General features: G+C 38.9%; 1 protein-coding gene across 1 annotated transcript in view; it reads right to left on the bottom strand.

Annotated features, from left to right (window-relative positions):
• Positions 1-22,400, bottom strand: part of LOC137260806 (uncharacterized) — a 56,572-nt gene that overhangs the window by 10,409 nt on the left and 23,763 nt on the right. The window lies entirely within an intron of this gene.

The following is a 22,400-nucleotide window of genomic DNA, read 5'->3' as shown; positions in this document are numbered from 1 at the left end:
TAATATCACTATTCGGACAATACAATCTAAAATCAGGTTATATATTGCCAACAACTGAAGGTACATCACCATATTAGGGACCACGGGGACTTACAGTTCCTTTGCTACCTGCATGGACCCTAGTCGGATTTACATCATCCCCTCAGCTGTTAGCAATTTAGACACATCTAGCCAAAAATAAAAAATACACACATACTACGACTAAGAACAATGGACAGTTTAAATTACTGTGAATGTTTTTGGACCTACGTACCCTCTCAGGAGGATAATCATTTTACAATACTTCAACCCCCTTTGAGGGTACAGCCAACAACAATTCAAGTTACTAATCCAAACTTCCAATAATTGAAATACATCTATTTACACAACATATTTTCAAATTTCAACCACAAAATCAATTTCCTTTAATAAACCAATAACTATTTGAGAAGCAACAATGGTAAAAAGATCCTTAATGGTTTTGACATTGAAATATCTATCCCTTGTGATGGAGAATTCAACACAGTCCCGCGGGATATGCTTGACCGTGACTCTGTCATCACATGAAGTGAGCCGGTAAGTTCATGGAAAACGACCACTTGGGGGAAAAGTGGTTTCAAAAGCGATACGGTGCTGCACTGTGCTCATAACTCATACACAACGAGTAGGTTGGCGAAGTTTGAAAGAATATGCCTGCCTGGAGTATGAGGTCGTAAGCAGTAGTCTAATCTGGGTTGTGTACACAAACAAGAAGATAACCTACTGGTTTATTGACACCTATATGTCTGCCTGCCTGTATGCTAGTGACAATATGCAATGCACAACTTCAATCATTGACCACATGCAATTTGAAATTAACAACTATCGGGCTTATAAGCCATAAAATAAAAAAAGCGACCAAGCACACCGGCAAATGTACCAGAAAAGGCTTCGTTATACTTGAGTGCACACCCATCGCTTTTGACTGGGTTCGGTATCACGGCTGCTTCTTTTCGAGGGAGGTAAACCTAAGTGCAAATTATTGCACTTTTGATTTGTGATTATGCTCTTATAACTTCTTCATGATCATGAATAAGTGATAACCGTGCTTTAATTATGTTTGATTTTTGTTTGGTTGTATGTGACCTTTAACAGTGCTTCAGAAACACCCACACACATTCTTACAGTGGACTGACTGATTCCTGTCTCCGTTGTTGAAAGTGTTTTGAAGAATTCCTGATTCTGTAAATGTGTTTAAGTCATTTGTTTCTGATTTACGTAAAATCACACACCTATCAAAATCGAATATTTTCTAAACTATATAAATCTCACGTGTTGACAATTTACATATTGTATGCAGATTAGACATATGCATGGAGCTATACCAGAATAGGGACAAATTCGACATAAGAAACCAGTTACCAAAGTCTTATCATTTTAAATACAAAGTGACACCCGCGAACGGCCACCTCCTTGTGGTGGGTTCTGGGTAACACTAAGAGCCGTTCAGCCCCGTTGTGGACCCGGGGGGTATTTGATCCACCAACCCGTTTGCCGTGGGTAGCGACCCTGTGTCGGTGGAGGAAGGGATCCTGGTGGTTGAGGGCAATAGGGGCCTGCAACCGTGTCCCTGTTTCCTAACACACCACTTTGGTCCTGACTTCACCTAGAGCGGTGATACAATTGCCCGATTCTATCAATCGGCTGATCACGCCAAGCCCTGCGCATGGTAAATATACTTGCAGAGTGAGTGAGTGAATTAATATTTAACGTCACATCGGTAATGTCTCAGCCATATCGTGACGAGAACATTTAATACCGAAATGAAATATATGTCTATTATAAAACCTGTGAACGAAGGACAGTAAAACAAGTAGAATATCACAAATGAGATAGAAACTAGCGTGGAAAGTTAAAACTAATATCACTATTCGGACAATACAATCTAAAATCAGGTTATATATTGCCAACAACTGAAGGTACATCACCATATTAGGGACCACGGGGACTTACAGTTCCTTTGCTACCTGCATGGACCCTAGTCGGATTTACATCATCCCCTCAGCTGTTAGCAATTTAGACACATCTAGCCAAAAATAAAAAATACACACATACTACGACTAAGAACAATGGACAGTTTAAATTACTGTGAATGTTTTGGACCTACGTACCCTCTCAGGAGGATAATCATTTTACAATACTTCAACCCCCTTTGAGGGTACAGCCAACAACAATTCAAGTTACTAATCCAAACTTCCAATAATTGAAATACATCTATTTACACAACATATTTTCAAATTTCAACCACAAAATCAATTTCCTTTAATAAACCAATAACTATTTGAGAAGCAACAATGGTAAAAAGATCCTTAATGGTTTTGACATTGAAATATCTATCCCTTGTGATGGAGAATTCAACACAGTCCCGCGGGATATGCTTGACCGTGACTCTGTCATCACATGAAGTGAGCCGGTAAGTTCATGGAAAACGACCACTTGGGGGAAAAGTGGTTTCAAAAGCGATACGGTGCTGCACTGTGCTCATAACTCATACACAACGAGTAGGTTGGCGAAGTTTGAAAGAATATGCCTGCCTGGAGTATGAGGTCGTAAGCAGTAGTCTAATCTGGGTTGTGTACACAAACAAGAAGATAACCTACTGGTTTATTGACACCTATATGTCTGCCTGCCTGTATGCTAGTGACAATATGCAATGCACAACTTCAATCATTGACCACATGCAATTTGAAATTAACAACTATCGGGCTTATAAGCCATAAAATAAAAAAAGCGACCAAGCACACCGGCAAATGTACCAGAAAAGGCTTCGTTATACTTGAGTGCACACCCATCGCTTTTGACTGGGTTCGGTATCACGGCTGCTTCTTTTCGAGGGAGGTAAACCTAAGTGCAAATTATTGCACTTTTGATTTGTGATTATGCTCTTATAACTTCTTCATGATCATGAATAAGTGATAACCGTGCTTTAATTATGTTTGATTTTTGTTTGGTTGTATGTGACCTTTAACAGTGCTTCAGAAACACCACACACATTCTTACAGTGGACTGACTGATTCCTGTCTCCGTTGTTGAAAGTGTTTTGAAGAATTCCTGATTCTGTAAATGTGTTTAAGTCATTTGTTTCTGATTTACGTAAAATCACACACCTATCAAAATCGAATATTTTCTAAACTATATAAATCTCACGTGTTGACAATTTACATATTGTATGCAGATTAGACATATGCATGGAGCTATACCAGAATAGGGACAAATTCGACATAAGAAACCAGTTACCAAAGTCTTATCATTTTAAATACAAAGTGACACCCGCGAACGGCCACCTCCTTGTGGTGGGTTCTGGGTAACACTAAGAGCCGTTCAGCCCCGTTGTGGACCCGGGGGGTATTTGATCCACCAACCCGTTTGCCGTGGGTAGCGACCCTGTGTCGGTGGAGGAAGGGATCCTGGTGGTTGAGGGCAATAGGGGCCTGCAACCGTGTCCCTGTTTCCTAACACACCACTTTGGTCCTGACTTCACCTAGAGCGGTGATACAATTGCCCGATTCTATCAATCGGCTGATCACGCCAAGCCCTGCGCATGGTAAATATACTTGCAGAGTGAGTGAGTGAATTAATATTTAACGTCACATCGGTAATGTCTCAGCCATATCGTGACGAGAACATTTAATACCGAAATGAAATATATGTCTATTATAAAACCTGTGAACGAAGGACAGTAAAACAAGTAGAATATCACAAATGAGATAGAAACTAGCGTGGAAAGTTAAAACTAATATCACTATTCGGACAATACAATCTAAAATCAGGTTATATATTGCCAACAACTGAAGGTACATCACCATATTAGGGACCACGGGGACTTACAGTTCCTTTGCTACCTGCATGGACCCTAGTCGGATTTACATCATCCCCTCAGCTGTTAGCAATTTAGACACATCTAGCCAAAAATAAAAAATACACACATACTACGACTAAGAACAATGGACAGTTTAAATTACTGTGAATGTTTTTGGACCTACGTACCCTCTCAGGAGGATAATCATTTTACAATACTTCAACCCCCTTTGAGGGTACAGCCAACAACAATTCAAGTTACTAATCCAAACTTCCAATAATTGAAATACATCTATTTACACAACATATTTTCAAATTTCAACCACAAAATCAATTTCCTTTAATAAACCAATAACTATTTGAGAAGCAACAATGGTAAAAAGATCCTTAATGGTTTTGACATTGAAATATCTATCCCTTGTGATGGAGAATTCAACACAGTCCCGCGGGATATGCTTGACCGTGACTCTGTCATCACATGAAGTGAGCCGGTAAGTTCATGGAAAACGACCACTTGGGGGAAAAGTGGTTTCAAAAGCGATACGGTGCTGCACTGTGCTCATAACTCATACACAACGAGTAGGTTGGCGAAGTTTGAAAGAATATGCCTGCCTGGAGTATGAGGTCGTAAGCAGTAGTCTAATCTGGGTTGTGTACACAAACAAGAAGATAACCTACTGGTTTATTGACACCTATATGTCTGCCTGCCTGTATGCTAGTGACAATATGCAATGCACAACTTCAATCATTGACCACATGCAATTTGAAATTAACAACTATCGGGCTTATAAGCCATAAAATAAAAAAAGCGACCAAGCACACCGGCAAATGTACCAGAAAAGGCTTCGTTATACTTGAGTGCACACCCATCGCTTTTGACTGGGTTCGGTATCACGGCTGCTTCTTTTCGAGGGAGGTAAACCTAAGTGCAAATTATTGCACTTTTGATTTGTGATTATGCTCTTATAACTTCTTCATGATCATGAATAAGTGATAACCGTGCTTTAATTATGTTTGATTTTTGTTTGGTTGTATGTGACCTTTAACAGTGCTTCAGAAACACCACACACATTCTTACAGTGGACTGACTGATTCCTGTCTCCGTTGTTGAAAGTGTTTTGAAGAATTCCTGATTCTGTAAATGTGTTCAAGTCATTTGTTTCTGATTTACGTAAAATCACACACCTATCAAAATCGAATATTTTCTAAACTATATAAATCTCACGTGTTGACAATTTACATATTGTATGCAGATTAGACATATGCATGGAGCTATACCAGAATAGGGACAAATTCGACATAAGAAACCAGTTACCAAAGTCTTATCATTTTAAATACAAAGTGACACCCGCGAACGGCCACCTCCTTGTGGTGGGTTCTGGGTAACACTAAGAGCCGTTCAGCCCCGTTGTGGACCCGGGGGGTATTTGATCCACCAACCCGTTTGCCGTGGGTAGCGACCCTGTGTCGGTGGAGGAAGGGATCCTGGTGGTTGAGGGCAATAGGGGCCTGCAACCGTGTCCCTGTTTCCTAACACACCACTTTGGTCCTGACTTCACCTAGAGCGGTGATACAATTGCCCGATTCTATCAATCGGCTGATCACGCCAAGCCCTGCGCATGGTAAATATACTTGCAGAGTTAGTGAGTGAATTAATATTTAACGTCACATCGGTAATGTCTCAGCCATATCGTGACGAGAACATTTAATACCGAAATGAAATATATGTCTATTATAAAACCTGTGAACGAAGGACAGTAAAACAAGTAGAATATCACAAATGAGATAGAAACTAGCGTGGAAAGTTAAAACTAATATCACTATTCGGACAATACAATCTAAAATCAGGTTATATATTGCCAACAACTGAAGGTACATCACCATATTAGGGACCACGGGGACTTACAGTTCCTTTGCTACCTGCATGGACCCTAGTCGGATTTACATCATCCCCTCAGCTGTTAGCAATTTAGACACATCTAGCCAAAAATAAAAAATACACACATACTACGACTAAGAACAATGGACAGTTTAAATTACTGTGAATGTTTTTGGACCTACGTACCCTCTCAGGAGGATAATCATTTTACAATACTTCAACCCCCTTTGAGGGTACAGCCAACAACAATTCAAGTTACTAATCCAAACTTCCAATAATTGAAATACATCTATTTACACAACATATTTTCAAATTTCAACCACAAAATCAATTTCCTTTAATAAACCAATAACTATTTGAGAAGCAACAATGGTAAAAAGATCCTTAATGGTTTTGACATTGAAATATCTATCCCTTGTGATGGAGAATTCAACACAGTCCCGCGGGATATGCTTGACCGTGACTCTGTCATCACATGAAGTGAGCCGGTAAGTTCATGGAAAACGACCACTTGGGGGAAAAGTGGTTTCAAAAGCGATACGGTGCTGCACTGTGCTCATAACTCATACACAACGAGTAGGTTGGCGAAGTTTGAAAGAATATGCCTGTCTGGAGTATGAGGTCGTAAGCAGTAGTCTAATCTGGGTTGTGTACACAAACAAGAAGATAACCTACTGGTTTATTGACACCGATATGTCTGCCTGCCTGTATGCTAGTGACAATATGCAATGCACAACTTCAATCATTGACCACATGCAATTTGAAATTAACAACTATCGGGCTTATAAGCCATAAAATAAAAAAGCGACCAAGCACACCGGCAAATGTACCAGAAAAGGCTTCGTTATACTTGAGTGCACACCCATCGCTTTTGACTGGGTTCGGTATCACGGCTGCTTCTTTTCGAGGGAGGTAAACCTAAGTGCAAATTATTGCACTTTTGATTTGTGATTATGCTCTTATAACTTCTTCATGATCATGAATAAGTGATAACCGTGCTTTAATTATGTTTGATTTTTGTTTGGTTGTATGTGACCTTTAACAGTGCTTCAGAAACACCACACACATTCTTACAGTGGACTGACTGATTCCTGTCTCCGTTGTTGAAAGTGTTTTGAAGAATTCCTGATTCTGTAAATGTGTTCAAGTCATTTGTTTCTGATTTACGTAAAATCACACACCTATCAAAATCGAATATTTTCTAAACTATATAAATCTCACGTGTTGACAATTTACATATTGTATGCAGATTAGACATATGCATGGAGCTATACCAGAATAGGGACAAATTCGACATAAGAAACCAGTTACCAAAGTCTTATCATTTTAAATACAAAGTGACACCCGCGAACGGCCACCTCCTTGTGGTGGGTTCTGGGTAACACTAAGAGCCGTTCAGCCCCGTTGTGGACCCGGGGGGTATTTGATCCACCAACCCGTTTGCCGTGGGTAGCGACCCTGTGTCGGTGGAGGAAGGGATCCTGGTGGTTGAGGGCAATAGGGGCCTGCAACCGTGTCCCTGTTTCCTAACACACCACTTTGGTCCTGACTTCACCTAGAGCGGTGATACAATTGCCCGATTCTATCAATCGGCTGATCACGCCAAGCCCTGCGCATGGTAAATATACTTGCAGAGTTAGTGAGTGAATTAATATTTAACGTCACATCGGTAATGTCTCAGCCATATCGTGACGAGAACATTTAATACCGAAATGAAATATATGTCTATTATAAAACCTGTGAACGAAGGACAGTAAAACAAGTAGAATATCACAAATGAGATAGAAACTAGCGTGGAAAGTTAAAACTAATATCACTATTCGGACAATACAATCTAAAATCAGGTTATATATTGCCAACAACTGAAGGTACATCACCATATTAGGGACCACGGGGACTTACAGTTCCTTTGCTACCTGCATGGACCCTAGTCGGATTTACATCATCCCCTCAGCTGTTAGCAATTTAGACACATCTAGCCAAAAATAAAAAATACACACATACTACGACTAAGAACAATGGACAGTTTAAATTACTGTGAATGTTTTTGGACCTACGTACCCTCTCAGGAGGATAATCATTTTACAATACTTCAACCCCCTTTGAGGGTACAGCCAACAACAATTCAAGTTACTAATCCAAACTTCCAATAATTGAAATACATCTATTTACACAACATATTTTCAAATTTCAACCACAAAATCAATTTCCTTTAATAAACCAATAACTATTTGAGAAGCAACAATGGTAAAAAGATCCTTAATGGTTTTGACATTGAAATATCTATCCCTTGTGATGGAGAATTCAACACAGTCCCGCGGGATATGCTTGACCGTGACTCTGTCATCACATGAAGTGAGCCGGTAAGTTCATGGAAAACGACCACTTGGGGGAAAAGTGGTTTCAAAAGCGATACGGTGCTGCACTGTGCTCATAACTCATACACAACGAGTAGGTTGGCGAAGTTTGAAAGAATATGCCTGCCTGGAGTATGAGGTCGTAAGCAGTAGTCTAATCTGGGTTGTGTACACAAACAAGAAGATAACCTACTGGTTTATTGACACCTATATGTCTGCCTGCCTGTATGCTAGTGACAATATGCAATGCACAACTTCAATCATTGACCACATGCAATTTGAAATTAACAACTATCGGGCTTATAAGCCATAAAATAAAAAAAGCGACCAAGCACACCGGCAAATGTACCAGAAAAGGCTTCGTTATACTTGAGTGCACACCCATCGCTTTTGACTGGGTTCGGTATCACGGCTGCTTCTTTTCGAGGGAGGTAAACCTAAGTGCAAATTATTGCACTTTTGATTTGTGATTATGCTCTTATAACTTCTTCATGATCATGAATAAGTGATAACCGTGCTTTAATTATGTTTGATTTTTGTTTGGTTGTATGTGACCTTTAACAGTGCTTCAGAAACACCACACACATTCTTACAGTGGACTGACTGATTCCTGTCTCCGTTGTTGAAAGTGTTTTGAAGAATTCCTGATTCTGTAAATGTGTTCAAGTCATTTGTTTCTGATTTACGTAAAATCACACACCTATCAAAATCGAATATTTTCTAAACTATATAAATCTCACGTGTTGACAATTTACATATTGTATGCAGATTAGACATATGCATGGAGCTATACCAGAATAGGGACAAATTCGACATAAGAAACCAGTTACCAAAGTCTTATCATTTTAAATACAAAGTGACACCCGCGAACGGCCACCTCCTTGTGGTGGGTTCTGGGTAACACTAAGAGCCGTTCAGCCCCGTTGTGGGCCCGGGGGGTATTTGATCCACCAACCCGTTTGCCGTGGGTAGCGACCCTGTGTCGGTGGAGGAAGGGATCCTGGTGGTTGAGGGCAATAGGGGCCTGCAACCGTGTCCCTGTTTCCTAACACACCACTTTGGTCCTGACTTCACCTAGAGCGGTGATACAATTGCCCGATTCTATCAATCGGCTGATCACGCCAAGCCCTGCGCATGGTAAATATACTTGCAGAGTGAGTGAGTGAATTAATATTTAACGTCACATCGGTAATGTCTCAGCCATATCGTGACGAGAACATTTAATACCGAAATGAAATATATGTCTATTATAAAACCTGTGAACGAAGGACAGTAAAACAAGTAGAATATCACAAATGAGATAGAAACTAGCGTGGAAAGTTAAAACTAATATCACTATTCGGACAATACAATCTAAAATCAGGTTATATATTGCCAACAACTGAAGGTACATCACCATATTAGGGACCACGGGGACTTACAGTTCCTTTGCTACCTGCATGGACCCTAGTCGGATTTACATCATCCCCTCAGCTGTTAGCAATTTAGACACATCTAGCCAAAAATAAAAAATACACACATACTACGACTAAGAACAATGGACAGTTTAAATTACTGTGAATGTTTTTGGACCTACGTACCCTCTCAGGAGGATAATCATTTTACAATACTTCAACCCCCTTTGAGGGTACAGCCAACAACAATTCAAGTTACTATTCCAAACTTCCAATAATTGAAATACATCTATTTACACAACATATTTTCAAATTTCAACCACAAAATCAATTTCCTTTAATAAACCAATAACTATTTGAGAAGCAACAATGGTAAAAAGATCCTTAATGGTTTTGACATTGAAATATCTATCCCTTGTGATGGAGAATTCAACACAGTCCCGCGGGATATGCTTGACCGTGACTCTGTCATCACATGAAGTGAGCCGGTAAGTTCATGGAAAACGACCACTTGGGGGAAAAGTGGTTTCAAAAGCGATACGGTGCTGCACTGTGCTCATAACTCATACACAACGAGTAGGTTGGCGAAGTTTGAAAGAATATGCCTGCCTGGAGTATGAGGTCGTAAGCAGTAGTCTAATCTGGGTTGTGTACACAAACAAGAAGATAACCTACTGGTTTATTGACACCGATATGTCTGCCTGCCTGTATGCTAGTGACAATATGCAATGCACAACTTCAATCATTGACCACATGCAATTTGAAATTAACAACTATCGGGCTTATAAGCCATAAAATAAAAAAAGCGACCAAGCACACCGGCAAATGTACCAGAAAAGGCTTCGTTATACTTGAGTGCACACCCATCGCTTTTGACTGGGTTCGGTATCACGGCTGCTTCTTTTCGAGGGAGGTAAACCTAAGTGCAAATTATTGCACTTTTGATTTGTGATTATGCTCTTATAACTTCTTCATGATCATGAATAAGTGATAACCGTGCTTTAATTATGTTTGATTTTTGTTTGGTTGTATGTGACCTTTAACAGTGCTTCAGAAACACCACACACATTCTTACAGTGGACTGACTGATTCCTGTCTCCGTTGTTGAAAGTGTTTTGAAGAATTCCTGATTCTGTAAATGTGTTCAAGTCATTTGTTTCTGATTTACGTAAAATCACACACCTATCAAAATCGAATATTTTCTAAACTATATAAATCTCACGTGTTGACAATTTACATATTGTATGCAGATTAGACATATGCATGGAGCTATACCAGAATAGGGACAAATTCGACATAAGAAACCAGTTACCAAAGTCTTATCATTTTAAATACAAAGTGACACCCGCGAACGGCCACCTCCTTGTGGTGGGTTCTGGGTAACACTAAGAGCCGTTCAGCCCCGTTGTGGACCCGGGGGGTATTTGATCCACCAACCCGTTTGCCGTGGGTAGCGACCCTGTGTCGGTGGAGGAAGGGATCCTGGTGGTTGAGGGCAATAGGGGCCTGCAACCGTGTCCCTGTTTCCTAACACACCACTTTGGTCCTGACTTCACCTAGAGCGGTGATACAATTGCCCGATTCTATCAATCGGCTGATCACGCCAAGCCCTGCGCATGGTAAATATACTTGCAGAGTTAGTGAGTGAATTAATATTTAACGTCACATCGGTAATGTCTCAGCCATATCGTGACGAGAACATTTAATACCGAAATGAAATATATGTCTATTATAAAACCTGTGAACGAAGGACAGTAAAACAAGTAGAATATCACAAATGAGATAGAAACTAGCGTGGAAAGTTAAAACTAATATCACTATTCGGACAATACAATCTAAAATCAGGTTATATATTGCCAACAACTGAAGGTACATCACCATATTAGGGACCACGGGGACTTACAGTTCCTTTGCTACCTGCATGGACCCTAGTCGGATTTACATCATCCCCTCAGCTGTTAGCAATTTAGACACATCTAGCCAAAAATAAAAAATACACACATACTACGACTAAGAACAATGGACAGTTTAAATTACTGTGAATGTTTTTGGACCTACGTACCCTCTCAGGAGGATAATCATTTTACAATACTTCAACCCCCTTTGAGGGTACAGCCAACAACAATTCAAGTTACTAATCCAAACTTCCAATAATTGAAATACATCTATTTACACAACATATTTTCAAATTTCAACCACAAAATCAATTTCCTTTAATAAACCAATAACTATTTGAGAAGCAACAATGGTAAAAAGATCCTTAATGGTTTTGACATTGAAATATCTATCCCTTGTGATGGAGAATTCAACACAGTCCCGCGGGATATGCTTGACCGTGACTCTGTCATCACATGAAGTGAGCCGGTAAGTTCATGGAAAACGACCACTTGGGGGAAAAGTGGTTTCAAAAGCGATACGGTGCTGCACTGTGCTCATAACTCATACACAACGAGTAGGTTGGCGAAGTTTGAAAGAATATGCCTGCCTGGAGTATGAGGTCGTAAGCAGTAGTCTAATCTGGGTTGTGTACACAAACAAGAAGATAACCTACTGGTTTATTGACACCTATATGTCTGCCTGCCTGTATGCTAGTGACAATATGCAATGCACAACTTCAATCATTGACCACATGCAATTTGAAATTAACAACTATCGGGCTTATAAGCCATAAAATAAAAAAAGCGACCAAGCACACCGGCAAATGTACCAGAAAAGGCTTCGTTATACTTGAGTGCACACCCATCGCTTTTGACTGGGTTCGGTATCACGGCTGCTTCTTTTCGAGGGAGGTAAACCTAAGTGCAAATTATTGCACTTTTGATTTGTGATTATGCTCTTATAACTTCTTCATGATCATGAATAAGTGATAACCGTGCTTTAATTATGTTTGATTTTTGTTTGGTTGTATGTGACCTTTAACAGTGCTTCAGAAACACCACACACATTCTTACAGTGGACTGACTGATTCCTGTCTCCGTTGTTGAAAGTGTTTTGAAGAATTCCTGATTCTGTAAATGTGTTCAAGTCATTTGTTTCTGATTTACGTAAAATCACACACCTATCAAAATCGAATATTTTCTAAACTATATAAATCTCACGTGTTGACAATTTACATATTGTATGCAGATTAGACATATGCATGGAGCTATACCAGAATAGGGACAAATTCGACATAAGAAACCAGTTACCAAAGTCTTATCATTTTAAATACAAAGTGACACCCGCGAACGGCCACCTCCTTGTGGTGGGTTCTGGGTAACACTAAGAGCCGTTCAGCCCCGTTGTGGGCCCGGGGGGTATTTGATCCACCAACCCGTTTGCCGTGGGTAGCGACCCTGTGTCGGTGGAGGAAGGGATCCTGGTGGTTGAGGGCAATAGGGGCCTGCAACCGTGTCCCTGTTTCCTAACACACCACTTTGGTCCTGACTTCACCTAGAGCGGTGATACAATTGCCCGATTCTATCAATCGGCTGATCACGCCAAGCCCTGCGCATGGTAAATATACTTGCAGAGTGAGTGAGTGAATTAATATTTAACGTCACATCGGTAATGTCTCAGCCATATCGTGACGAGAACATTTAATACCGAAATGAAATATATGTCTATTATAAAACCTGTGAACGAAGGACAGTAAAACAAGTAGAATATCACAAATGAGATAGAAACTAGCGTGGAAAGTTAAAACTAATATCACTATTCGGACAATACAATCTAAAATCAGGTTATATATTGCCAACAACTGAAGGTACATCACCATATTAGGGACCACGGGGACTTACAGTTCCTTTGCTACCTGCATGGACCCTAGTCGGATTTACATCATCCCCTCAGCTGTTAGCAATTTAGACACATCTAGCCAAAAATAAAAAATACACACATACTACGACTAAGAACAATGGACAGTTTAAATTACTGTGAATGTTTTTGGACCTACGTACCCTCTCAGGAGGATAATCATTTTACAATACTTCAACCCCCTTTGAGGGTACAGCCAACAACAATTCAAGTTACTATTCCAAACTTCCAATAATTGAAATACATCTATTTACACAACATATTTTCAAATTTCAACCACAAAATCAATTTCCTTTAATAAACCAATAACTATTTGAGAAGCAACAATGGTAAAAAGATCCTTAATGGTTTTGACATTGAAATATCTATCCCTTGTGATGGAGAATTCAACAAAGTCAAGCAGGATATGCTTGACCGTGACTCTCTCATCACAAGGGATACAAAATGGAATACTTTTTAAAAAAACTGGTCGGAATCATTCAGACAAATCTCTTTAACGAGTTGTGTGTGTAAAACCATTTAACGAATGGTTAACAATAGATTAACATGGTATCTTGAAACCAATAACCTTATAATAAATTTTCAATGTGTTTTTTGTAGTACAATTGATCATTTGGTACGTTTAGAACCCTTTTTTAAAAATGTTGTAGTCAATAAACAACATGCTGTGACAATTTTCTTTGATCTTGAGAAAGCTTATGACACCACCTGGAAGCATGGCATTTTGAAGGATCTACATGATTTAGGTTTGCCTCTCTTTATATTACGGTTTTTCAAGACAGGCAATTTCAAGTCCGTGTGGGTGCAACCCTATCTGACCAGTATAATCAGGATCAGGGTGTTCCACAAGGCAGTATCTTGTCTGTAACACTTTTTAGTATAAAGATAAATAGTTGGTCAAAATTTTTAAACGATTCTATTGATGGATCCTTATTTGTGGATGATTGTAACATTTCTTGTCGTGGGATATGCATACTATTGAACGGCAACTGCACTTGTGTTTAAACAAAATAAATAAATGGTGCCTTGAAAACAGCTTCAAATTTTCTACGTCAAAAACAAATTGCATACATTTTTGCCGTAAATATAAACCCCCATAGAGACCCAGAACTGTTTTAAATGGTAGTCCCATCAAAGTTGTCAGGGAGGCAAAGTTCCTAGGTCTGACTTTCGACTCACATTTAACTTTTCTTCCGCATATCAAATCCCTAAAAACTAAATGCCTGAAGGCACTTGATTTGTTGAAAGTCGTGTATAATTCAAAGAGGGGAGGTGATCAAGCTGCCGTTCTGCACCTATATGGATCACTTGTCCGCTCGAAACTTGATTACGGCTGCACTACGGTGGAGCCTGCAAAAGCAACTTAAAGCTATCAGATTCTGTCCATCATCCAGGTCTAAGACTTTGTCTTGGCTCGTTTCGAACTTCACCTGTTGACAGCCTGTATGTCGAGGCTGATGAACTATCTCTTGAGCAGCGATGTATAAAATTAGCTTTACAATATTTAACGAAACTATATTCCAATGAGTCAAACCCTGCATCTGTGTCTTCTATCCTGCCTATGAGGATTTATACAATAAGAAATCTTCTCTTGTTCCGCCTCTTCGTTTAAGAATAAAACCACTGCTGCCGCCTTTGAGCTGCACAATATAGCCGCTTACCGTCTTCTTTCTTCTCCTCCCTGGCAACTGGTTAGGCCCCAAGTGGACCTAACATTGTCCACATTTAAGAAATCAGAAACTAATGAACCACAATATAAACAAAAATATAATCAATTACATATTATATATAATACACATAAATCCTTATTTAAAGACGGATACAAGGATGGTGGTGCTGTAGCATGTGCCACTGTCATTGGATCCAGAACAATATCTTCCCAAGTGCCTGATAACAGTTCCATTTTTACAGCGAAAACGAACGCCATATTAGCAGCCTTAAAATATATTCAAAGACACCCTAAACATGAGAAATATGTAATCTATCCAGAGTCTTTTTCTTGCCTTCGGGCGATTAAAACGTATCACGTAAACACCCACTTTTAATAGAAATTATTGAATTGTATAATGACCTTGCTACTGGCCAGTGCGACATCAGTGTTTTGTTGGTTACCCAGCCACGTAGGCATTTCTGGTAATGCGATGGCTGATCTTGCTCCCAAGACAGCACTCAACAAATCTGTGACACCACTTCCTATTCCATACTCTGATTACAAAGCCAGCATTGGAGCTTACATCCGTGATCTGATGCAAAAGAAGTGGGACACCCAAGTAGGTATAAATAAATTACATGAAATAAAACCGTATATTGGTTACACCTACTTGGCCTGTCAGTCCAGGTATGAAGAGGTCATCATGCGACGATGTCGCACTGGCCACACAAGATACACGCACGAATACATACATAAAAGGTGAGAATCCTCCGTTTTGTATCCCTTGTGATGAAAGAATCACAGTCAAGCATATTTGGTTTGACTGTGTTGAGTATTCCATCACAGCTATTTCAAATCACGAACTATGAAGGATCTTTTTAACAATACCAGTTCTCATTTAATTATTTCCTTTTTAAAAGAATTACATCTGTTAATTGATTTGTAAATAGACAAATATTTTATAAATGGAAGTTTAAATTCGTAACTCAATTTTTTAGTGGCTGAGCCCTCAAAGGGGGTTGAAGTACTGTAACCTTATTGTCCTCCTCCGGAGAGGCTACGTATGTCCCAAAACATTTGATGTAAATTTAAGTTTTCTAGGTTTTTAATCGTAGCATTCTTGTCATTTTAATGTATGGCTTATTCTCTGCATAAAAGCCAATGACTGAGGGGATGATGTAAATTCAGCTAGGGTCCATGCATGGAGCAAAAATAACGTAAGTCCCCATGGTCTCTTGTATGGTGATCTCCCTATAGTGATCTCAGTCTATAGCGCATTTTTGTATTGTATTGTCCTCTATAGTTAAATTGTTTTAGCTCTACTTGCTAGTTTTACATTCTTATCTGTGATATTCTAGCTGATTTTACAATCCTTCGTTGACAGGTTTTCACATGCCATTGATTAATATGTGTTTTAGTAATTAATCGTTCTCATTATAGTGCCCATGTGACTATAAATTCTAACTCACTCACACACTCACTCAGTTATATACAATGTAAACAGTACTTACTATAATAGCTTGATCGAAGCTCATCAACCTCGGTATCCGAGCTGAAATTCTGTTTGCTGACCAGTTTGCAGGTTCGTGTCTCGGCGTTGTAAAAGAAGGAAGTGCAACCATTCTTTGCCATGCACAGTGATGCACAGTAACGTTTGGACCTCACTGACGTAATTTGAGCTGTGACGTCTTTCTGAGCTGTTTTCCCAGAAAGAACCCTTTGTCTCCTGGATTGTGTATACTGTATACCATCTCCCCCTTCACAAATACTCGCAAGGACTGTGAACCCAAGCAGCCACAAAACCATCACTTTCCGCCAGCGACTGTGGAATCTGCAATTCCTGTATATTTCCGCGCAATAAGGATTTGTAACAACTAGTTTCATCACTTCACAACCCCTAAACACACTCCTAATGGGACACATTTGCAGTGGCCCATAGGAGTGAATGGAGTGTCATTCTTGATTTGGACGGTTTTCAAGAAGGTCGATGAATCACTATACAATATTCATTTTGACATGCATCGTGCATCATTTTGCTTGTTTCCAGTCGTTTCTGTTTGTTTGAAAATTAAAATCACACAAATGCAAAATTCACGTCATAAATCAATTCTCTTGAACACATACCTGTGGTCATAAGGAAGTGCAAGTAGTGATGCACTCTCAAAACATTTATTATCAAATTAACATTTACTCTGATGTATGCCCCACGTTTTTCAATGGTAAATTACATATGAATTTTCCGCATGTTTTACCACACTGTCTTCTAGTATACATAAACGGAATTTAAACTTTCGGAAGTGGCAACATCAACCAGTTGTCAGATGAAACAAAACTACTTTTTGTCCCTTGAAATGTTTCTTTTGTTCGTTTATCTGTTCCAGAATCGACTTTTTACAGACTGCCGCTTAGTAGTATTGCTCAGTAAAGTATTTAACAAACAAATTGTACCTTGCAACGAATAAATATAGTTGTTTTTTTAAAACCGTTTAGTTCCCCTTGGATTCCCAGTTTAATAAACGTTGAATTATTCTCTACAGAAGAATGAAGACACAAATGGGTTTCATTATTGAATGGATGGTTTAAGACCTGCTTAAAAATAAAATCTATTGAACAGCTTGATTTTTAGTGTTAAAGTTATTGTTGCTTACCGGTTGAACAGAACACAGCTTCTCAGCCGTTGTACACAACTAGGGAAGCAGAGGTGAAGCTAGCGTCATGATCTGCTTTGATCAATAAAGGTGTGCTGAGTAGTACTCTCCAGATGATAATGCGGGCGTCATGATTAATTCAAATCTAAATGCATCATATGCTGTAGGATATGTCTGAAGTAGATAAGGTAAAAGAAGTAAAGTAATTCAAAAAAATATTTCTCCCAAATGTATCATGAGAGAGAAACACGCATTTTTAAAGGCTGTTTGCATTCAGTATCATTTTCCGTCAAATTGTAACAAAACTCAGATCTAATCAATCAGTGTTTTCCAGTGACATGAAGTTTGTCACACAAACCCTTCTACTTTCGTGTTTCACGATACATTTGTAACTAATACTACGCTTGTGGCACATCAGGCAATGTGTTTATGGCGGGATATATTATGTTCCGTCCTTTCCGAAGCAGGACATAAAACAACGTTCAATATAATTTCACAATTTTTTTCACATAGATAGGTCTGTTGGTGAACTCGTGCTTTGTGAAAGTTCTGGAATTCTTAATAATGTTCTTTATGTGTTTCCACTGCAACATGTTCGACTTCAATCGAAATTAGTTTTCGTGCTCCTTTCCAGAGCAGAACTTGGAAACCATTCAACATACAACTTCCACTTTGCTACATACATACCAAAATATTTAACATAGTTATTGACATATTTCCATTTTTCCGATATTGACATGACGGGGGATATTGATCACTTTGTCTTCATTGACCCATCCTACAAAACCACGGGGCAGTTTTCATAATCACATTCTAAACTATATTCTTCAGTTGATGAAATTGTGGCATACTGATGTATTCTGATAGGGATATTGAAGCATGGGTAAGGACTATTCACCATTTAATTGGAACTGCAAAAAAGGTGTCACTCTGGGCTAAGACTTATTTTGAATAAAAGTAATGCAAGATGCATTTCAGTGGTGTTTGCTATCCAGGCTACGTTACCTAGGTATTTAGCACATGAAAACAGCATCTAAAGCTGAAAAAGTGCTGTTTCTTCCCCTAAAAATAAAAACAATACAAACCGATTGCTCAACTTGCATAAAATAGTGATAGGTGTGCACGGTAGTTTTGTCTATGACTATATATCTATTTTTGTAAGACATTTCAAGTGTGCTGATCATGAATAAACAGGATTCAAAGCTCAAAAATGCCTCACGATTGAAAACCAAAATGTCTGAGTGAGTGAGTGAGTGAGTTAAGATTTAACGTCACATCGGCAATATTACAGCCATATCGTGACGAGAACAAGTAATTATAATACTACAAATACATTAATAGCACATACATTGTAAAACCCTGTCAACGAAGGACAGTAAAACTAACTAGAATATCACAGAGTAGAATCTAAAACTAGTGAATAGACCTAAAACAATGCATCTATACAGGACAGTACAATATAAAAATGAGCTATAGGTTGCTAACAACTGAAGGTAGATCACCATACTAAGGACCATGGGGACTTACAGTACATTTGCTTCCTGCAAGGACCCTAGTTGGATTTACATCATCCCTTCAGATGTTAGCAATTGAGACAAATCTAGCCATAAAGTAAAAACACACTTATTCTACGATTAAAAAGCTGGAAAACTGAAATTTACTCCAAATGTTTGAGGACTTATGTACCCTCTCAAGGGGACAATTGTTTTACGGTACTTCAACCCCCTTTGAGGGTACAGCCACTAGCGATTTGAGTTACAAATTTAATCTTCCAATTTTAAAATATTTATCTATTTACAATTCAGTTAACAAATCTAACTCCTTTAAAAATGCAATAATTAAATGAGGCCTAATATTTTTAAAAAGATCCTTCATAGTTTGTGAATTAAAATACTGATCCCTTGTGATGGAATACTCAACACAGTTAAGCAAGATATGCTTGACTGTGATTGTTTCATCACAAGGGATGCAGAACGGAGGATCCTCACCTTTCAAAAGATATTCATGAGTATATCTCGTATGGCCAATACGACATCGCCGCAAAATGACCTCCTCAAATCTGGACTGACAACCCAAGTGGGTATAACCAATATAAGGCTTTATTGCATGTAATTTATTTATACCCACCTGGGTGTCCCACTTCTTTTGCATCAGATCACGAATATAGGATCGAATTGTAGCTTTATAATCAGAGTATGGAATAAGAAGTGGAGTCACAGATTTGTTGAGTGCTGCCCTGGCAGCAAGATCAGCCATTGCGTTGCCAGAAATGCCTACATGGCTTGGCAACCAACAGAAGACGATGTCGTATTGGCCAGTTGCAAGATTATTATACACTTCAATTATTTCTATTAAAAGTGGATGTTTACATGACAGGTTCTTAATTGCCTGAAGGCAAGAAAGAGAGTCGGAATAGATAATATACTGTTTATGTGTAGGATGTTTTTCAATATATTTAAGAGCCGCTAATATAGCGTTTGCTTCTGCTGTGTAAATAGAAATGTTACCTGGTAATCTGAAAGATATTGTTCTGGATCCAATGACAGTGGCACAAGCCACAGCGCCACCATCCTTGGATCCATCTGTAAATAAAGATTTGTATGTGTTATAGTTACTTTGTAATCGATGATATTCTTGTTTATATTGTAATTCATTTGTTGCTGATTTTTTAAACTTTGTCAGTGTTAGGTCAACTTGCGGCCTCACTAATTGCCAGGGAGGAGAAGAAAGAAGACGGGAATGAGATATATTCTCCATCTCAATCCCAGCAGCAGAAATGTATTGTTGGATTCTTATCCCAAGAGGAGGAACAAGTGAAGTTTTAGTATTATACAAATCCTCATACACAGGATTAAAAACGCAGTTGTGAGCAGGATTGGATTCATTTGAATATAACTTTGTAATATATTGTAAAGACAATTTGATACGGCGAAGTTTCAAAGACGGCTCATCGGCCTCAAGGTAAAGACTGTCAATGGGAGATGTTCTGAAAGATCCAATACATAGCCTCAGACCTTGGTGATGTACAGAATCTAATAGCTTTAGGTTGCTTTTGCAGGCTCCACCATACACAATGGAACCGTAATCAAGTTTTGATCGAACCAGAGATCAATATAAGTGAAGGAGGGTACTTTGGTCTCCTCCCCACTTTGAATTAGAAACAACTTTTAACAAATCGAGCGGCTTCAGGCATTTGGCTTTGAGGTACTTAATATGAGGCAGAAAGGTCAGATGTGAGTCAAAGATGAGACCAAGAAATTTAGCCTCCTTCACAACTTTGATGGGTGTGCCATTTAATGATAATTCGGGGTCTTTATGGGGTTTGTATTTCCTACAAAAATGGATACAATTAGTTTTAGTTTTAGAAAATTTGAACCCGTTTTCCAGACACCATTTATGAATTTTGTTTAGACACAATTGTAACTGTCTCTCAATAGTTCGCATATTTTTACCACGGCAAGAAATATTAAAATCATCCACAAATAATGATCCGTCAATTGAATCACTTAAAACCTTTGAAAGACTATTTATTTTAATACTAAATAGAGTGACCGACAAAATACTGCCTTGTGGAACACCCTGATCCTGATTATAATGAGCAGACAGGGTTGAACCTACGCGGACTTGAAATTGCCTGTCGGTTAAAAATTGAGATACAAAGAGAGGCAAACGACCTCTCAAACCAAAATCATGTAAATCCTGTAAAATGCCATGCTTCCACGTAGTATCGTAGGCTTTCTCAAGATCAAAAAATATAGATACTGCGTGTTGTTTGGTGATAATAGCATTTTTGACGAAGGATTCTAAACGCACTAAATGATCAATAGTACTTCGATTCTTCCGAAAACCACACTGAATATTGGTAATGAGGTTATTGGTTTCCAGATACCAAATTAATCTGTTATTTACCATTCGCTCCATGGTTTTACAGACGCAGCTGGTTAAAGATATCGGTCTGTAATTTGATGGATCCGTTTGATCCCGGCCAGGTTTTGGTATTGGCACAACAATGGCATTACGCCACGAAGGAGAAAAAATTCCAGACATCCATATTTTGTCAAATATATCTAAAAGTGTGACCAGACATGGTTCAGGTAAGTGTTTTAATAGTTGGTAATGAATATTGTCATCACCCGCTGCAGTGTCACGGGCTTGATCAAGCGCAGTATGTAGCTCATGTAAAGGAAAACACTTCATTATAGTCCTCACCATTAGTGGAATTGAAATTAACTTTTGTCTTTTCCTGTTGTTTTTGGTAACTCTGAAATTCAGGGACATAATTTGCCGAAGAGGAATTTTTTGCAAGAGTTTCGCCAATTTTATTTGCAATGTCCGCTTTGTTAGTGACTAATTTGTCACCATCTTTAAGATGGTGAACAGCGGATTTTGAACCTTTGCCTTTTATTCGCTGAACCATGTTCCACACCTTAGACATAGGTGTACGTGAATTAATTTTTGAAACATAGCTCCTCCAAGATTGGCGCTTGTTTTGCTTATACGTGCGTCTTGCCTTCGCACTAGTGATTTTAACATTGTTGAAGTTATGAACAGTAGGATGTCTGCGAAAATATTTTTCTGCTTTCTTCCTACGTTTTCTTGCCTGTTTGCACTCGTCAGTAAACCATGGTTTACGAATATGAGGAGTTGCAGAGGACTTAGGAATGGTTTCATCAGCAATTTCATTCAGTTGTGTTGAGAACATCAGGATGGGATCTGGTACATTACTGAAGTGATCAGGTGTTAATTTTTCAACGCATAATTGTTCATACACAGGCCAATTTGCCTTAGCGAAATTCCACCGCGATGAAGGTGGATTGTCATCTGGTGTTATAGATTCCAGGAGAGTAGGGAAGTGATCGC

The sequence above is a fragment of the Haliotis asinina genome, chromosome 14 (assembly GCF_037392515.1).
Source record: "Haliotis asinina isolate JCU_RB_2024 chromosome 14, JCU_Hal_asi_v2, whole genome shotgun sequence".
Lineage (NCBI taxonomy): Eukaryota > Metazoa > Mollusca > Gastropoda > Lepetellida > Haliotidae > Haliotis > Haliotis asinina.
The sequence above is the reverse complement of the archived record's forward strand: the minus strand, read 5'-3'. Positions and strand labels throughout refer to the sequence as shown.